At 49.9% G+C, this 11,466-nt stretch overlaps 1 protein-coding gene across 1 annotated transcript in view; it reads left to right on the forward strand.

The window, feature by feature from the left end:
• The first annotated feature begins 7,186 nt into the window (after window positions 1-7,186).
• LOC140420748 (uncharacterized) overlaps window positions 7,187-11,466 on the forward strand; it is a 77,988-nt gene continuing 73,708 nt past the window's right edge. The window contains exon 1 of the mRNA XM_072504734.1: window positions 7,187-7,775. The gene's annotated coding sequence lies outside the window, so the exon portion shown is untranslated. The remainder of the gene's footprint in view (window positions 7,776-11,466) is intronic.

Raw genomic sequence — 11,466 nt, forward strand, 5'->3', positions numbered from 1 at the left:
CGCACCGAAGCTCCTGTCTTTCCCCTATGCCGTCTCCACTGCCCCCAAATTTTCAATGTAGCCACCACCACCGGGCTTGTGGTGTATTTCTTCGGTGAGAACGGCAACGGTGCCGTCACCATTGCTTGTAGGCTAGTCCCCCTGCAGGACGCCCTCTCCAATCTCTTCCACGCCGCTCCCTCCCCTTCTCCCATCCACTTACACACCATTGAAATATTGGCGGCCCAGTAGTACTCACTTAGGCTCGGTAGTGCCAGCCCCCCCCTGTCCCTACTACGCTGCAAAAACCCCCTCCTCACTCTCAGGGTCTTCCCGGCCCACACAAAACTCAGAATACTCTTCTCGATTCTTTTGAAAAAAGCCTTCGTGACCACCACCGGGAGGCACTGAAACACAAAAAGGAATCTCAGGAGGACCACCATTTTAACCGCCTGCACCCTACCTGCCAGTGACAGGGACACCATGTCCCATCTCTTAAAGTCCTCCTCCATCTGTTCCACCAACTGCGTTGAATTAAGCATCTGTAATGTACCCCAATTCTTGGCTATCTGGATCCCCAAGTACCGGAAGTCCCTTGTTACCTTCCTCAACGGTAAATCCTCTATTTCTCTGCTCTGCTCCCCTGGATGCACCACAAACAACTCACTTTTCCCCATGTTCAATTTATACCCTGAAAAATCCCCAAACTCCCCAAGTATCCGCATTATCTCTGGCATCCCCTCCGCCGGGTCCGCCACATATAACAACAAATCATCCGCATACAGAGATACCCGGTGTTCTTCTCCTCCCCTGAGTACTCCCCTCCACTTCCTGGAACCCCTCAATGCTATGGCCAGGGCTCAATCGCCAGTGCAAACAATAACGGGGACAGAGGACATCCCTGCCTCGTCCCTCTATGGAGCCGAAAATAATCAGACCCCCGTCCATTCGTGACCACGCTCGCCATCGGGGCCCTATACAGCAACTGTACCCATCTGATATACCCATCTCCAAAGCCAAATCTCCTCAGCACCTCCCACAAATAATCCCACTCCACTCTATCAAAGGCTTTCTCAGCATCCATCGCCACCACTATCTCTGCTTCCCCCTCTGGTGGGGGCATCATCATTACCCCAAGCAGCCTCCGTATATTTGTATTCAGCTGTCTCCCCTTCACAAACCCAGTTTGGTCCTCATGAACCACCCCCGGGACACAATCCTCTATCCTCGTTGCCATTACCTTGGGCAGAATCTTAGCGTCCACATTAAGGAGGGAAATGGGCCTATAGGACCCGCATTGCAGCGGGTCTTTTTCCTTCTTTAGGAGGAGCGATATCGTTGCCTCTGACATAGTCGGGGGCAGCTGCCCCCTTTCCCTAGCCTCATTAAAGGTTCTCATCAATAGCGGGGCCAGCAAGTCCATATATTTCCTATAGAATTCCACAGGGAATCCGTCTGGTCCCGGGGCCTTCCCCGCCTGCATGCTCCCAATCCCTTTCACTACTTCCTCCGTCTCAATCTGTGCTCCCAGTCCTGCCCTCTCCTGCTCCTCCACCTTAGGAAATTCCAGCTGATCCAGAAAGCACATCATTTTCTCCTTCCCATCCGGGGGCTGAGCTTCATATAATCTTTCATAAAATGCCTTGAACACTCCATTCACTCTCTCCGCTCCCCGCTCCATCTCTCCCTCCTCATCTCTCACCCCCCCTATCTCCCTCGCTGCTCCCCTTTTCCTCAGTTGGTGGGCCAGCAACCTGCTCGCCTTCTCCCCATATTCGTACTGTACACCCTGTGCCTTCCTCCATTGTGCCTCTGCATTACCCGTAGTCAACAAGTCAAATTCTACATGTAGCCTTTGCCTTTCCCTGTACAGTCCCTCCTCCGGTGCCTCCGCATATTGTCTGTCCACCCTCAGAAGTTCTTTCAACAACCGCTCCCTTTCCCTACCCTCCTGCTTTCCTTTATGTGCCCTAATAGATATCAGCTCCCCTCTAACCACTGCCTTCAGCGCCTCCCAGACCATTCCCACCTGAACCTCCCCATTATCATTGAGTTCCAAGTACCTTTCAATACACCCCCTCACCCTTAAACACACACCCTCATCTGCCAATAATCCCATGTCCATTCTCCAGGGTGGATGCTGTTCTTTTTCCTCCCTTATCTCCAGGTCCACCCAATGTGGAGCGTGATCCGAGATAGCTATAGCCGTGTACTCCGTCCCCGTCACCTTCGGGATCAGTGCCCTTCCCAAAACAAAAAAGTCTATCCGTGAATAAACTTTGTGGACATAGGAGAAAAACGAAAACTCCTTACTCCTAGGTCTACTAAATCTCCAGGGGTCTACTCCTCCCATCTGCTCCATAAAGTCCTTGAGCACCCTAGCTGCAGCCGGCCTCCTTCCGGTCCTGGACCTCGATCTGTCCAGCCCTGGGTCCAGCACCGTATTAAAATCTCCACCCATTACCAACTTCCCCACCTCTAGGTCCGGGATACGTCCTAACATACGCCTCATAAAGTTGGCATCATCCCAGTTCGGGGCATATACGTTCACTAAGACCACCGCCTCCCCTTGCAATTTGCCACTCACCATCACGTATCTGCCCCCACTATCCGCCACTATGGTCTTTGCCTCAAACATTACCCGCTTCCCCACTAATATAGCCACCTCCCTGTTTTTTGCGTCTAGCCCCGAATGAAACACCTGTCCCACCCATCCTTTGCGTAGTCTGACCTGGTCTATCAGTTTCAGATGAGTCTCCTGCAGCATAACCACATCTGCATTAAGTTTCTTTAGGTGTGCGAGTACCCGTGCCCTCTTTATCGGCCCGTTCAGCCCTCTCACATTCCAGGTGATCAGCCGGGTTGGGGGGCTCTTTACCCCCTCCCCCTTTGACCACTAGCCATCTCCTTTTTCAATCCAGCTCCTCACCCGGTTCCCACGTAGCCGTATCTCCCCCCAACGGCGCCCACCCGCCCCGACCACCCCACCCCATACCAGCTCCCCCTTCTCCCCAGCAGCAGCAACCCAGTTACCCCCCCCCCCGCTAGATCCCTCACTAGCGTAATTGCACCCCCCATGTTGCTCCCAGAAGTCAGCAAACTCTGGCCGACCTCGGCTTCCCTCCGTGACCTCGGCACCCACTGTGCGAGGCCCCCACCTTCCTGCTTCCCTGTTCCCGCCATGATTACCATAGCGCAGGAACAAAGCCCGCACTTCCCATTTGGCCCCGCCCCCAATGGCCGGCGCCCCCAGCTCCTCATCCTCCCTCCCCAACTCCTCATCCTCCCTCCCCCCCCCCCCCTCCCCCACGACATGGGGAAGAGGGAAAAGTTACAGGGTCGCAGGATTAACAACTTGGGAAATCATCTCTTCCCCCTTTTTCCCCCTTCATCCCACATAATCACCCCAAACGTTCTTTTTCTAGCCCGCTTATTCCAGTTTCACCTCGACAGTAAATGTCCACGCCTCTTCTGCCGTTTCAAAGTTGTGGTGTTTCCCTTGATGTGTGACCCACAGTCTTGCCGGCTGCAGCATTCCAAATTTAACCTTCCTTTTGTGCAGCACCGCCTTGGCCCGATTAAAGCTTGCCCACCTTCTCTCCACCTCCGCACTCCAATCTTGATATACGCGGATCACCGCGTTCTCCCACCTACTGCTCCGAGTTTTCTTTCCCCATCTGAGGACCATCTCTCTGTCCTTATATCGGAAAAATCTCACCACTATGGCTCGAGGAATTTCTCCAGCCCTCGGTCTTCACGCCATAACCCGATAGGCTCCCTCCACCTCCAACGGGCCCGTCGGGGCCTCCGATCCAATTAACGAGTGCAGCAACGTGCTCACGTATGCCCCGACGTCCGCCCCTTCTGCACCTTTGGGAAGACCAAGAATCCTTAAATTCTTCCTCCTCGCATTATTCTCCAGCACCTCCAGCCTTTCCACACACCTTTTGTGTTGTGCCTCGTGCATCTCTGTCTTCACCACCAGGCCCTGTATTTCGTCCTCATTCTCAGCAGCCTTTGCCTTCACGACCCGAAGCTCCTGCTCCTGGGTCTTTTGCTCCTCCTTTAGCCCTTCAATCGCCTGTAATATCGGGGCCAACAGCTCCTTCTTCATCTCCTTTCTAAGTTCTTCCACGCAACGCCGCAGGAACTCTTGTTGGTCAGGGCCCCATATTAAACTGCCTCCTTCCGACGCCATCTTACTTTGTGCCTGCCTTCCTGGCCGCTGCTCTAGAGGATCCACCACAATCCGGCCACTTTCCTCTCCTTTTTCCATCCGTGTCCAGGGGGGATTCCCTTCTGGTTTACCGCACAGTGTTTTTAGCCGGTAAAATTGCCGGTGGGGCTCCTATTAAGAGCCCAAAAGTCCGTTCCACCGGGAGCTGCCGAAACGTGCGACTTAGCTGGTCATCGCCGCACCCGGAAGACCAATTCTCATATTTTTATCTGAAACAATGACTTTGCCTTGTGGATATTCCATTTTCTGTCTGTATGTATACTGAATTTAAAGAATTATACTGCATTGATTCTTCAAGGTACCAATAAATCAGTGAAGCAATAAATTTGTAATCGATTAATGAGCCTCTTCCTTTGACCTAATGGAACCTTTAATTTTTCTTGTTAGCCACGGTTGCGTCACTTTTCCTCTTGGATTTTTGTTTCTTAAAGGAATCTATATTTTATGTAAATATGTGATAATTCCTTAAATGCGATTGTATCATTACACATTTTATTGTAAGTTCCTAATCAACTGCAGACAACTTGCCCCTCATCGCTTGACAGTTTCCTTCTGAGACAGAACCATGTAACCACCAAAGCCTATCTTCATCTAAACCTGCATTCTTTGGGGTTCCAAACAGAAACAGGAACTATCTGTCAGCTACCTTCCAAACACCCTTTCACTCTGTGATCCTTGTGAAATTTGAAGCCAAGTATTTGCCACAAGGCTCAAGAGCATCAGCCCACTGGAGGCAAAGTCGTGAGACCGGCCAGTCCAGCAGAACGAAACCTCCGACCCGCCCCATTGACCAACTGACAGAATGAACACACTGCTGTTCTGGGTGTAATTGAGAGTAGCAACAATAACAGCAGAATCCAACCCCTGTAATCACTTGTGACCTTGTTGGTGTCTCAGCAGGTACAAGGAAACACAGAATCCCTTCCCACATTGAGTGCAGGTGAATGGTCACTCCCCGGGGTGAACTGGCTGATGTCTCCGCAGGGTGGATAAATGTCTGAATCCCTTCCCACACTCAGAGCAGGTGAACGGCTTCTCCTCCGTGTGAACTCGCCGGTGGAACGTCAGGCTGGCTGATTGATTGAATCTCTTCCCACACTGAGAGCAGTTCAATGGCCTCTCCCCAGTGTGAACCCTCTGGTGTGTCTGCAGGGTGAATGATTGACTGAAACTTCCCCCACAAAGAGCAGCTGAATGGCCTCTCCCAGTGTGAATGCGCCCATGAGCTTCCAGTGCAGATGGGGCTTTGAATCCCTTCCCACAGCCCCGGCATTTCCACTGTTTCTCCATGTTTCGGGTCTCCTTGGGTTTCTCCAGGTTAGACAATTGAAGCCTTACTCGTACAGAGAACATGTGTACAGTCCCTCCCCGCTGTGAAGCTCTGTAACTGGTTGAAGCTTTTTCCACAATCAGTGCTCTGGAACACTCTCACTCGGGTGTGTGTGACCCAAAGAATCAAGTGACTGTCAGATCAAGATATGATGTTTGGGATTTTTGTCTGTAATCCCTCCTTTTCTAATATCCTGGAAAAACAATTTACAAAATACATCACTTGTCAGTGCAGGATAGAAACTCAGAACAGACAGTTCTAGTTTCCATGGAACATTCTTTCCTCTCTCATTCCCCAAAAGCTGTAAATCTCCATCCCACACACTCTCCCTCCATTCACTGTATCTAATATTCACCCTCCCAATTCTCCTGAAGGTGCTGATTCAGGCTGTTTGACAGATCCATGCTCATTGCTTTATAATAATAATCTTTATTGCCACAAGTAGGCTTACATTAACATTGCAATGAAATAACTGTGAAAAGCCCTGAGTCGCCACATTCTGGCGCCTGTTCGGATAGACAGAGAGAGAATTCAGAATGTCCAAATTACTGAGGGGCTGGTTTAGCACAGTGGGCTAAAGAGCTGGCTTGTAAAGCCGAATAAGGCCAGCAGCGCGGGTTCAATTCCCATACCAGCCTCTCTGAACAGGTGCTCGAATGTGGCGACTAGGTGCTTTTCACAGTAACTTAATTTGAAGCCTACTTGTGACAAGCAATTTTCATTTCATTTTTCATTTCACCTAACAGCATGTCTTGCAGGACTTGTGGGAGGAAACCGGAGCACCTGGAGGAAACCCACGCAGACACAGGGAGAATGCGCAGACTCCGCACAGCCAGTGACGCAAGCGGGAATCAAACCTGGGACTCTGGAGCTGTGAAGCAACAGTGCTAATTACTATGCTATCATGCGCTTGAAGACCGAACAAATAGGAGCTGCATTTGGCCCATCAAGCCTGCTCAACCATTCGATGAGATAATTGGTCCCTCTACCTCAGCATCGTTTTCCCAGGTTCTAACCCTACAGGAGGCCAATAGATCTGCAACTCATTCCCTCAGGCCTGACCCTCGTACAATCTACCTGGATGAGGGAGGCAGAGCTACCCCCTTAATCCAGGGGCCTTTGTGACATAAACACATCAGCCCAAGTGTGGGTCGGGGACAGGAGACCTTTCAGGCGACCGCCGGGCCAAGCACATTGGAACCACCCAGGGGTTCGGCCCAAAAGCCTGGTCCCACTGTCTGTGCGGCGTCTGCACTTTCTCCCCGTGTCAAGCTGAGGGAGCAAAGGATGTCTTTAAGAGAGAGAGAGATCATGGCCAATCTTTCCAGAGTCTGCACCCTCCCTGGATTCACTTCCATTCCCTTCAGTTGCTGCAAGTGACCAATTGAAGGTGAGAATGAGAAAAGAAATGGGAAGGGGAGAAAAGAAAGTGTTTTACTCCCAGTTGGAGTCAGGAGGAGGTTTCAGTCTGTGTGAAGCTCAATCTTCATTTGCCCAAAGTCCGCGATCTGATTGGCTGGAGGACCAAAGTCCTTCCGGTCCTCCAATTCTTTTCATTGGTTCATACGTCAGCAGGAAGGTCAGGGGGTGGGCCCTCCGCACATGCGCATTCCCGGGCCGGGGGGGGGATGGGAAGGTCACTGACTGGGTTGTCCCCCCGTCAGTCCGCAGCACCGACCGGCGACACCGAGCAGGGAGTCCCGAGGCTCTCGGCAGCTTTACCAGGCTGCACGGAAAGACTTGAAGCGGCTCCCTGTCGGAAGGGAAGCCGCGCACCTCCCGCCAGACACCCGCAAATGTCAATATTTTTATTACTTTTCTTTTCACCATTTTTCAAACAATGAAAGCAGCAGAAAAACTGGCGGGAAATGGGCCCAGAGAACAAGAGATATTGCCGCAGAAATACAACCAGACATTGAGAATTCATTCAGAACAGGATATCCAGCCTCCAGATGAAATGTCAGCAATTCAACAACCAGTCAACATGTCCACATAGTGAGTGGGTAAAGAGGGTTAGATTCTATAAAAACAGGAGGATAACAATGCAGCTCACACACCCCAAAGTATTGGGGAACTGACTAACAACATAGTCAACTTGAAATGGATAAATTGAATTTGTTCATGGAAAGCCCAGGAGGATCAAGCCAATAAATTTGATGTGGAGATGCCGGCGTTGGACTGGGGTGAGCACAGTAAGAAGCCTTACAACACCAGGTTAAAATCCAACAGGTTTATTTCAAATCACTAGCTTTCGGAGCACTGCTCCTTCCTCGGGTGAATGCAGAGGTAGGTTCCAGAAACATATAACGAAAGAGAAAATGCTGAAAAATCTCAGCAGGTCTGGCACCATCTGTTGGGAGAGAAAAGCTTTGATGAAGAGTCATTGGACTCGATACGTTAGTTCTTTTCTCTCCCCACAAATGCTGCCAGACATGCTGAGATTATCCAGCATTTTCTCTTTTGTTTCAGATCCGCAGTTAGTTGCTTTTATCCAGAAACATATATATCGACAAAGTCAACGATGCAAGACGGTACTTTGAATGCGAGTCTTTGCAGGTAATTAAGTCTTCACAGGTCCAAACAGAGCAACTGGAGAGAGGGATAATCACAGGTTAAAGAGGTGTGAATTGTCTCAAGCCAGGACAGTTGATAGGATTTTGCAAGCTGATTCAAAACAATCCTTGTGTTGTAAGACTTCTTACAATAAAATTGAAACTTCTGAATTTGAGGTTGGGGTCTCATACGTTACAGAATGGGGAGGGCAAATTTTAAAAAAATAAGACATTATTAGCTGTACAAAATTACCGGAGAGCAGCCACTTGTAGAAAAATCAACATCAGAGCAGTGGGATTCAGCCAAAAAGGAAATAGACAATGCACATGGCGACACGGTAGCACAGTGGTTGGCACTGTTGTTTCACAGCTCCAGGGTCCCAGGTTATATTCCCGGCTTGGGTCACTGTCTGTGTGGAGTTTGCACGTTCTCCCTGTGTCTGCGTAGGTGTCCTCCAGGTGCTCGGGTTTCCTCCCACAGTCCAAAGATGTGCAGGTTAGGTGGATTGGCCATGCTAAATTGCCCTTAGTGTCCAAAAAGGTTAGGTGGGGTTTATGTGGATAGGGGGGAGGTGTGGGCCTCAGTGGGGTGCTCTTTCCAAGGGATGTTGCAGACTCGATGTGCCAAATGGCCTCCTGCAATGTAAATTCTATGTTCCCATGATAGGGAAGGGTGGGAGCAATAAGTCCAGGGAACCCTGGATGTAAGGGATATCTAGGGTTGGATAAAGAATTAAAGGTGAGTCTTATCACAGATACCGAGGGTTCAAAGTGGAAGTCTTAGAGGAACATGGAAAGTGCAAAGGATTACTTAAGAAAGGAATTAGGAGAGCAAAGAGGGAGCTTGGAAAAGCACTGTCGGGTAAAATAAAGGAAAATCCAACAATGTTTTCTAAGTATATTTGGGGCAGGAGGTTGACCAGGGTAAGAGTACGGACCAATGAGTCAATGTGTGCATGGAAGTGGAAGATACAGGTGAGGTTTTAAATGTATACTTCATATCTGTTTTCACTACGGAGAAGGATGATGTAGGTATAGAAATCACGGAGGCACATGGTGATTTGCTTGAACAACTTGACATTGAGAGGGAGAAGGTATGAACAGTTTCACCAGGTCTGAAAGTGGATAAATACCCAGAGCCACATGAGATGTATCCCAGGCTGCTGTGGAAGGCAAAGAAGGAGATTGCAGAGGCTCTGACAAACATTTTCAAATCTTCTCTGGCCACAGGAGAGGTGCCTGAGGACTGGAAGACAGCTAATGTGGTGCCATTATTCAAGAAGGCAAGTAGGGACAAACCAGGAAATTACAAGCCAGTGAGTCTAACTTCACTGCCAGGGAAACTACTGAAAAACATTCTGAGGGACAGAATTAATCTCCACTTGGAGGGGCAAGGATTAAACAAGGGAGAGCATGTCTCACAAATGTGATTGAATTTTTTGAGAAAGTGACTAGGTGTGTAGATGTAGGTAGTGTGGTTCATGTAGTCTACATGGACTTTAGTAAGGCTTTAGACAAACTCACGTGGGAGGCTGATGCAGAAGGTAAGAGTCCATAGGATCCAGGGCAATTTGGCAAACTGGATCCAAAACTGGCTTAGTGGTCGGAGGCAGAGGGTGATGTTTGAAGGTTGTTTTTGTGCCTGGAAGCCTGTGTCCAGCGGTGTTCTGCAGGGATCAGTGCTGGGGCACTTCTTTGTAGTACACATTAATGATCTGGATGTGAATGTAGGAGGTAGATTAGGAAGTTCACAGATGACACAAAAATTGGTGGTGTGGTAAATGGTGAGGAACAAGGCCTTAGATTACAGGACAATATGGATAGGCTGGCTAGATGGGCAGAAGAGGGGGCAGCAGGATGGTGCAATGGTTAGCACTGGCACCTCCCGACGCTGAGGACCCAGGTTCAATCCCGGCCCGGGTCACTGTCCGTGTAGAGTTTTAACTTTCTCCCCGTGTCTGCGTGGGTCTCACCCTCACAACCCAAAAGATGTGCAGGGTAGCTGGATTGGCCACGCTTAATTGCCCCTTAATTGTAAAAAGAATAATTGGGTACTCTAAATTTATTTTTAAAAAGATGTACAGAAGAGTGGCAAATGGAATTTAAGCAAGAAAAGTGTGACGTTGTGCATTTTGGTTGGACTAACGAGGCAAGGAAATATACAATGAATGGTCGGACCCTGTGAAGTACAGAAGAGCAAAGTGACTTGGTGTGCATATCCACAGATCTCTGAAGGCAGCAGGACAGGTGGATAAGCTGGTTAAGGCCAATGGGAATATTGCCTTTATTAACCGAGGCATTGAATATCAGAGCAGGGAGGTTATGCTGGAGCTGTATAAAATGCTGGTTAAACCCCAGCTGGAGTACTGTGCAGTTCTGCTCGCCACACTATAGGAAGGAAGTGTTTACACTGGTGAGGGTGCAGAGGAGATTCACTCGGACGTTGCCTGGGCTGGAGTGTTTCAGCTATGAAGAGAGACTGGGATTGTTTTCCCTGGAGCAGAGAAGGCTGACAGGGGACCTGATTGAGGTGTATAAAATTCTGAGAGACATAGATAGTGTGGCTACGAAGCTGCTCTTTCCCTTAGTGGAGGGATCAATAACTAGGGACACAGATTTAAGGTAATGAGCAGGAGGTTCAGAGGAGATGTGAGGAAAAGCTTTTCCCCAGAGGTTTGTTGGAATCTGGAACTCAATGACTGAAAGGGAGGGAGAGGTGGGAACCCTCTCCCTATCCTCCCGGATTCCTCCCTAACTATAGCCTTAAGTGCATCCCACAGCGTGGTGGCTGGGACCTCCTCCATATCGTTCAACTCGACATAGCAGCCATTACCCACTCACCCATCCGCCAGTAGCCCCACATCCAACCCCCCAACTGCAGCTGTTAGGCCCCCCACCCTCAAATCCACCCAATGGGGCGTGTGGTCGAAAAACACAATGGCCGAGTACTCCGAGTCGGCCACCTCCAACCCCCCCTTCCCCACTCTCACAACCAAACCAAGAACCAACCCAATATCTCCGGCAGCAGCACCTTGTCCATAACAAAACTGTTGATCCGCGAATACGCCCCGTGCATATGGGTATGTGGGTGAAGTACAAGACGTCCTTCGCCCTCGGCGTCCCAAACCTCCATGGGTATCCCCCCCCCCCTCCTGCAAACAATGCGCCCATGAACCCCTGAACTCTATCGCCACCACCAACACCCTCAACGACTTAGGACGCATCCGATCCACACTTGGATCTAGGACTGTATTGAAATCACCCCCATAATCAGCCGATGCGTGTCCAGGTCTGGGATCCTCTCTAACATCCACGTTGTCCCAATTCGGGGCTTAAACATTCACCAGCACCATTGGCATCTCCTCCAG

The sequence above is a fragment of the Scyliorhinus torazame genome, chromosome 5 (genome assembly GCF_047496885.1).
Source record: "Scyliorhinus torazame isolate Kashiwa2021f chromosome 5, sScyTor2.1, whole genome shotgun sequence".
In the NCBI taxonomy this organism is placed as follows: domain Eukaryota; kingdom Metazoa; phylum Chordata; class Chondrichthyes; order Carcharhiniformes; family Scyliorhinidae; genus Scyliorhinus; species Scyliorhinus torazame.